Genomic DNA, 8,551 nt, shown 5'->3' on the forward strand with positions numbered 1-8,551 from the left:
TTTTTTTTTTTTAAGATTTTATTTATTTATTTGAGAGTGAGAGAGTGAGAGACAGAGAGCATGAGAGGGAGGAGGGTCAGAGGGAGAAGCAGACTCCCTGCCGAGCAGGGAGCCCGATGCGGGACTCGATCCCGGGACTCCAGGATCATGACCTGAGCCGAAGGCAGTCGCTTAACCAACTGAGCCACCCAGGCGCCCTCATCAATTTTTTTCTTTTGTGGATCATATCTTTAGTGTTTTATCTAAAAAATATTGCCTATCCCAAGGTAGCAAAGATTTTTTCCTTTGTTAGAAAAGACTACCCTTTCTGCAGAATTACCTCCGCCTCATTGTCAAAAACCTTGCATGGTCTTTCCCTGGGCTTTTCATTCCATTCCACTGATCTTTGTGTTGCCCTTAGGCCAATACCAAACTGACTTGATTACTGTAATTTTACAATAAGTCTTGAAATCAGGTAAATCTTACAGCTTTGCTCTTTTTGAAAACTGTTTTGGCTTTTTGAGGTCCTTTGCATTTCACTATAAATTTTAGAATTAGCATGTTAATTTTTAAAGGAAAGTTGCCTCTTAGAATTTTGTTTGGGATGTATTGAATTTGTAGATCAACTTGAGGAAAATTGACATCTTCACATTATTGAGTCTTTCAGTTGGTGATATGTCGTATTTCTCCATTTATTTAGATTATCTTAAATTTTTTTTCTGTAGTGAATTGTAGTTTTCATGGTACAAGTTATAAAATATGCACATGTGTTATTCTTGAGTATTTTATGTTTTTGATACTATTGTAAGTGGCATGATTTAAAATTTTTATTATACATTTTTAAATTTTATTTCATTTCTCATATGGTAAAACAATTTTTTTTAATATTGGCTTGATTTCAGACTTTTTAAATTTACTTGTTATAATAGTTTTTTTGGCAGAATACTCTGGATTTTCAATATACAGTAATGATCATGTCATCTACAAATAAAAACAATTTTATTTTTTCCTTTCTAATTTGCAGATACTTTGTGTCTTTTTCTTGCCCTTTTGCATTGGCTAGGATCTCTGCTACAATGTTGAACGAAAGTGGATGTCTTTGCCTTCTTGTTTCTGAAATTAAGTCTTTAACCATCAAGTACAATGTAAGCTGTAGGTTGTTTATAGATGTTCTTTATCAGGTTGAGGAAATTTATTTTTGTTTCTAGTTTGCTGAGAGTTGTTTTTCTTAAATCATAAATAGGAGTAGAACTTTGTCAAATGACTTTTCTTTATTATACTAATAATATGATTTGCTTCTTTTTTCTCTGTTAATGTAGTAAATTATATTGATTGGTTTTTGAATGTTTAATTTACCTCGCATTCCTAGCTTAACACCACTTGGATATGGTGGGTTTTGTTTTTTTTTTTTAGTATGTTGCTGATTTTAATTTGCTAATATTTTTGTTAAGGAATTTTGTTTCATGAGAAATACTTCTAGTATTCATGAAATATCTTTGTGCATTTTTAGTTTATTTTTTAAATTATGGTAAAATACATATAAACATATAATTTATGATCTTAACCATTTTTTAAGTGTACAGGTCAGTAATGTTAAACGCATTCACACTGTTGTTCAACCAGTCTCCAGAATTCTTTTCATCTTGCAAAACTCAAACTCAGTGCCTATTAAAATTCTCCATTCCCCCTCTATCAGCTCCTGATAATCACCATTCTCCTTTCTCCATCTGTGAATGTTACTTTTCTAGTACCTCATATAAGTGGAATCATTGTGTGTTATACCATAATGTGATAGAATACCTCTAACATAAAACTAAACACTAATGACAGTATACTCACAGTGTTGCATAACCACCTAGTTCCAGAACATTTTCACCCCAAACGAAACTGTACTCATTAAGCGGTTGCTCCCCATTCTCCCTTTCCTCTCAATTCCTGACAACAGCTAATCTGTTTTGGTCTGTACCTGTTTGCTGACTCTCAGTATTTCATATAATTGGAATCATATAGTACATGGCCCTTCTATCTGCCTTCTTTCACTTAGTATAATATTTTCAAGGTTGGCTGAAAAATATCTTATTGTATGGATAACACCACATTTTCTTTATCCATTCATTTGTTGATGGGCATTTGGGTTTCCACCTTTTAGTGATTGTGAGTAGTGCTGATTTGAATATTCATGTGCAAGTTTTTGTCTGAACACCTGTTTCAATTATTTTGGATATATATACCCTGTAGCAGAATTGTGAGATCTTATGGTAATTCTTTGTAGAGCGTTTTAAGGAATTGCCAAACTGTTTTTCACAATAGCTGAACTACTTCCCATTCCTACGAACAATATGTGAGGATTTCAATTGTCTCCACATTCTCACCAGCAATAATTATAATCCATTTTTTTGGTGATAGCCATCCTTGTTATCTTATTTGTGGTTTTGTTTATATTTCCCTAGTGGCTAATGATATTAAGCATGCGTTTAATGGCCATTTGTATATCTTCTTTGGGGAAATGTCTATTCAAGTCCTTTGCCCATATTTTAATTGGGTTGTTTGTTTTTTCATTGTTGTTGTAATAGTTCTTTAGATATTCTAGATACTATATACCAATAACATATATATGATTTGCAAATAATGTCTCCCATTGTGTGATTGGTTTTTCACTTTCTTGATTGTGTCCTTTGAAGCCCAAAAGATTTTACTATTGATGAAGTCTAAATTCTCTATTTTTCTCTTGTCAGTTGTGCTTTTGGTGTCATATCTAAGAAACTACTGCAGTATCAAAAGTCATGAAGATTTAACCCTATGTTTTCTTCTATGAGTCTTATGGTTTTAGCTCTTATATTTGGGTCTTTGGTCCATTTTGATTTAATTTCTGTATATGATGAGGGATAGTGGTTCAACTTCATTTTTTTTTTTTTTTGCATGTGGAAATCCATTTGTCCCAGCACTATTTGTTGAAGAGACTGTTATTTTCCCATTTAATGGTCTTGGCACCATTGTCAAAAATTGATTGACCAGAAATATTTGGGTTTATTTCTGGACTCTCAGTATTTTTCATTGATCTGTATGTCTATTCTAATGCCAATACCACACTGTTTTGATTAGTGTATCTTATTAGCATGAAATACAAGACCTCCAACTTTGTTTTTCCTTTTGAAGATTGTTTGAGCTGTTCTGGTCCCTTGCAATTCCATATGAATTATGAGATCAGCTTTTCTGCCTCTGAAAAAAAAGCAGTTGGGATTTTGATAGGATTACATTAAATCTGTAGATCACTTTGGGGAGTATTGCCATATTTAAGTGTTCCGGTCCATGAACATGAAATGTCTTTCAGTATTTAGGTCTTCTTTAATTTCTTTAGCAATGTTTCAATGTACAAGTCTTTCACGTTTTTGGATGAATTTATTTCCAAGAATTTTTTTTTTTATGTTCTTGTAATTAGAATTGTTTTCTTAATATTCTTTTCAGATTGTTTGTTACCGGTGTATAGAAATACAGAAGATTTTTTTATGTTAATCTTACACCCTGAAACTTTGTTATATTTGTTTATCAGCTCTAATAGTTTTTTGTGGATTCTGTATGGATTTTCTATATATAGTATCATGTCATCTGCAAAGATGGTTCTACTTCTTTTCCAGTTTGGATGCTTCTTATTTGTTTTTCCTCTGGCTTGAAGTTCCAGCACATTGTTGAATGGAGTGGTAGAACCAGGCATCCTTGTCTTGTTCTTGAACTTAGTGGGAAAGCTTTCAGTTTTTTATCAATGAGATAAGTTTTCAATTAGCAATAATCGTGCCTCGGATAAACCTCATTGGCTACGATACTGCCACTGCGCAAAGCTTATCAATGAGATAAGATGGCAGCTGTTAGTTTTTCATAAATTCCCTTTCCCATGTTAAAGAAGTTTCCTTTTTTTCCCAGTTTGAGTGTTGGGGATTTTTTCAAAAGCTTTTTCTGTGTCAATTGATACGATCACATATTTTTGTTGGTTTGTCAAATGTGTGTTGATTGATTTTCTTATGTTAAACCATCCTTGTATTTTTGGGATAAATACCAATTGGTCATATTTTATAATCCCTTTTAATACATTTTTGGATTTAGTTTGTTGGCATTTTTTTTGAGGATTTTTGAATCTGTATTCATGAGGGATCTTGGTCTGTAGTTTTATTTTCTCAGTTTCTTTGGCTTAGATATCAGGTATTACTGGACTCATAGGATGAGGTAGGGAGTATTCCCTTTTCTTAGGTTCTTTGGAAGAGTTTGAGAAGGATTGGTGTTAATTCTTCATTAAATTTGGTAGAAAAATAAATTGGTAGAATTCATCCATGAAGCTATCTGGTTCTTAGATTGTCTTCGTAGGGCAGTTTTTGATTACTGTTTAAATCTCCTTATGTGTTGTAGATCTATTTAGATTTTTCCATTTGTTCTTGAGTCAGTGTTGGTAATTTTTGTGTTTTTAGGAATGTTTATTTTATATAGGTTATCCAATGTCTAAGACATATAATTTTTGTACTATTCTCTTAGAATCCTTTTTATTTGTGTATAGTTAGTAGTAATGTCCCACTTTAATTTCTGATTTTATTTACATCATCTTTCATTTATCAGTCTAAGCTAAAGATTTTTAAATTTTGTTGATCTTTTCAAAGAACCAACTTTTGGTTTTATAGATTCTCTATTTTCTTTCTATTGTCTATTTCACTTATCTTTGCTCTGTATTATTTTCTCCCTTTTGCAAGGTTTGGGTTTTAGTTTCTAGTCCTTAAGGTATAAAGTTACTGACTTGAAATCTCTCTGGTTTTCTAATGTAGGCATTTATGCCATAAATATCCCTATGAGTACTGCTTTTGCTGTACCCCATAGATTTTGATATGTTGTGTTACATTCATCTTAAAGTACTTTCTAATTTTCCTTGATTTTTTTTCTTTGATTCATTTGTTTAAGAGTGTGTTGTTTGATTTCCATGTATTTATGAATTTTCCACTTTTCTTTCCCTTAATGATTTTGAATTTTAGTCCATTGCAGTGGAAAAGATACTTTGCATGCTTTCAGTCTCTTTAAATATATTGAGAGTTGTTTTGTGAGCTTATATATGATTTATCCTGGAGAAAATTCCATGTGCACTTGAGAAGAATGTTGATTCAGCTGTTGTTTGGTGGAGTGTTCTATATATGTCTTTTAAGTCTAGTTGGCTTACAGTGTTGTTCAAGTCCCCCCTTTTTTTATTGATGATCTTGCATCTAGATGTCCTATTTCTTATTGATAGTTGGTTATTGAAGTCTCCAACTATTATTGAACTATATTTCTCTTCACTTGTGTCAGTGCTTTCTTCATATTTTGGGGGACTTTGTTGTTTGGTGGGTTTATTTTATAATTTTAATACATTCTTGAAGAATTGACCCTTTTATCAATACATGACATCTCTTTGTCTTGTAACATTTTTTGTATTGAAATCTATTTTGTCTGATATTAGTATAGCCAACCAGCTCCCTTTTGGTTACTATTTAAGTGATATTTGCATAAAATACCTTTTTCCATATTTTAGCTTTCAATTTTTGTGTCTTTTAATTGAAATTGAGTCTCTAACAAGCAACATATATTAGAATGTGGGGGTTTATTTATTTATTTATTTATTTATTTATTTATTTGACAGAGAGACACAGCGAGAGAGGGAACACAAGCAGGGGGAGTGGGAGAGGGAGAAGCAGGCTTCCCGCCGAGCAGGAAGCCCGATGTGGGGCTCAATCCCAGGACCCTGGGATCATGACCTGAGCTGAAGGCAGACGCTTAATGACTGAGCCACCCAGGCGCCCCTAGAATGTGGATTTTTAAAAAAAAATCCATTTTCCTAATCTCTTTCACTGGTGAACATAACCCATATATATTTAAAGTAATTTCTTATCACAGTACCATTTTGCTGTTATGTATGTATGTATATTTTATATATATAAAAGATATATGAAAGATATATATAAAAGATATATATATGTGAAAGATATATATATATGAAAAAGGCTTTTTTTTTTAGTTTTCTAGTTACTCCAGTAGTGCTATCTTTTTTTGTTTGATTTTGTGTGTGTGTGTGCACACCATTTTGATTGGGTCCTTGTTTCTTTTTTTTTGTAAAATTTTTAGTTATTTTCTTAATTGTTACCCTGAGGAATACAGTTAACACCCTAAATTTATAACAGTTTAATTTGAATTCATACCAACTTAGTTTCAGTTGTGTATAAAAATTCTGTCTCTGTACAGCTGTGTTCCCCAATCTTTGAGTTGTTATTTTTACCAATTACATCTTTATGCATTATGTGCTTGTGGGCGAAATTGTGACCCCACCAAATTCATATTGAAATGCTAACCCCCAGTTCCTGAGAGTGTGACTGTATTTGAAGGTGGGGGTTTAAAAGTGGTTATTAAGGTAAAAGAAGGTCACATCATGATTGGAAACTTACGCATTTCATTTCGTAGTTTTGTCAATTTTTGCCTTACATATTTGATCCTGTGGTTACTAGTTGTGCTGAATGCACTCATTTTTTTGTTTTTTTTTTAAAATATTTTATTTTTTAAAATATTTATTCGAGAGAGAGAGTGCATGCAGGTGCGTGAGCATGGGGGAGGGGTAGAGGGAGAGGTAGAAACAGACTCCCCGCAGAGCAGGGAGCCCCCCCCACAGCGCTCAATCCCAGGACCCTGAGATCATGACCCAAGCTGAAGGCAGATGCTCATCTGTATGAGCCACCCAGGCGCCCCTCATTTTCCTGTTTAAATGAACCTGTGGTCACCCTGGGGATTTGTAATATGCATTCTTGACTAATCACAGTCTAGTATTAATTGATACTTTTAGCTCTATTCTAAGCAATTCAAGAACTTTAGAACTCAATAACTTTATTTTCTTCTCTTGATTATGTGCCATTTGTAATGTGTCATAATTTTGTATATATTTTTATATGTATGTTTTTATATATTTAAATTTTAATTCACTGTAATATGATCATTACTTTTTTGTATTATTTTGAAATAATTTTAGGCTTACAGAAAAGTTGCTGTAATAGTACAGTATTGGAGGAATGAGAAATGGGAAGTGGCTGCTAATGAATACAAGGTTTCTTTTGGGAAGGATGAAAGCGTTCTAAAATTAGATTATGGGGGCACCTGGGTGGCTCAGATGGTTAAGCATCTGCCTTCTGCTCGGGTCATAATCTGGATCAGGCCCCACAATGGGCTCCCTGCTCAGCGGGGAGCCTGCTTCTCCCTCTCCCTCTGCTGTTCCCCCTGCTTTTGCTCTCTCTCGCTATCTCTCTCTCCCTGTCAAATAAATAAAAAATCTTTAAAAAATATATAAAAATAGGGGAAGAAAAGGTGGCAGAGGAGTAGGGGACCCTATTTCAACTGGTCCCCGGAATTGAGCTGGATATCTACCAGACCACTCTGAGCACCCACGAAACCAGCCTGAGATGTAAGAAGATCGGGATCTCTACAAACAGAATATCACAGGCGGTTGGTTTCGAGGTGCAAAGTGGGGAGCCGTGATTCTGCAGGCAGATATTGGAGGATAAACGGCAGCGGGAGGATGCCTGGCCATGGGAATCCTACACCGCTGGTGAGGAACAGCCTCTCACGCTGGGGACGGGGCACAGACTCGCAGACTGATAGCGGCGGGGAAAGGACTTTAGGGCAGTCCTTCGGGCAGAAACCCAGATCACCAGGTTCGTGCCTGCGAACTGGGAGCGGCTGGCGGTTTTAGAAGCATGAAGGGCAGAGACGTGCCCGACCTGGAGGCAGGACTGGGAGTCTGTGGAGGGGCGCACAACCCAGGACGCTGCAGTTTATAGCAGCACGGACAGAAATGGAGACAGTGTGGCCTGGAGAGCTCACTGAAGAACAGACTGCGATCTCTCTGCTCTGAGGCAGAGGGTTGGAAACGGTCTCTTTTGCTCTGACTCTCGGAAGAGGTGCGGAAAGCCGCCAGAGAACAAAAGCCCCAAAAACTGATTCCTGCTGAGCCCATCCCCCAACACAGGGGGGCAGGGCAACTCAGCCCAAACAGGTTTGCCTGAGTAACAGCATAGCAGGCCCCTCCCGCAGAAGACAGGCTGGGAAAACGAGAGGCCAGCAACCCTAAGGTCCCAAGAAAACAGGTACATCTTGCTTGGGTTCTGGTCAATAATTTGGACTCTATACATACCCTCAAACACCCATCAACAGAATGACTAGGAGGAGGAGCCCCCAAAATAGAAAAGACTCAGAGATTATGACTTATGCTGCAGATTTGCAAATGGATGCAGATATAACCAAGATGTCGGAGATGGAATTCAGGCTAGCAATTGTGAAGACAATGGCTAGAATAGAGAAATCAGTTAATGGCAACATAGAGTCTCTAAGGGAAGAAATGAAAGCTGAATTGGCAGAACTTAAAAATGCTATCAATGAGATCCAATCCAATCTAGATAATCTAACAGCTAGGGTAACTGAGGCAGAAGAACAAATAAGTGACCTGGAAGACAATATAATAGATAAAAAGGGAAAAGAGGAGGCCAGGGAAAAACAACTCAGAATCCATGAAAATAGAAGCAGAGAA

The 8,551-nt window shown here is 35.7% G+C and overlaps 1 pseudogene; it reads right to left on the minus strand.

Moving 5' to 3' along the window:
• Positions 1-3,735: 3,735 nt before the first annotated feature.
• On the minus strand, positions 3,736-3,817 carry LOC115940947 (U4 spliceosomal RNA; annotated as a pseudogene).
• Between the last annotated feature and the right edge of the window lie 4,734 nt (positions 3,818-8,551).

The sequence above is a fragment of the Leptonychotes weddellii genome, unplaced genomic scaffold (assembly GCF_054177405.1).
Source record: "Leptonychotes weddellii isolate Sample4059 unplaced genomic scaffold, ASM5417740v2 HiC_scaffold_8721, whole genome shotgun sequence".
Taxonomy (NCBI): Eukaryota; Metazoa; Chordata; class Mammalia; order Carnivora; family Phocidae; genus Leptonychotes; species Leptonychotes weddellii.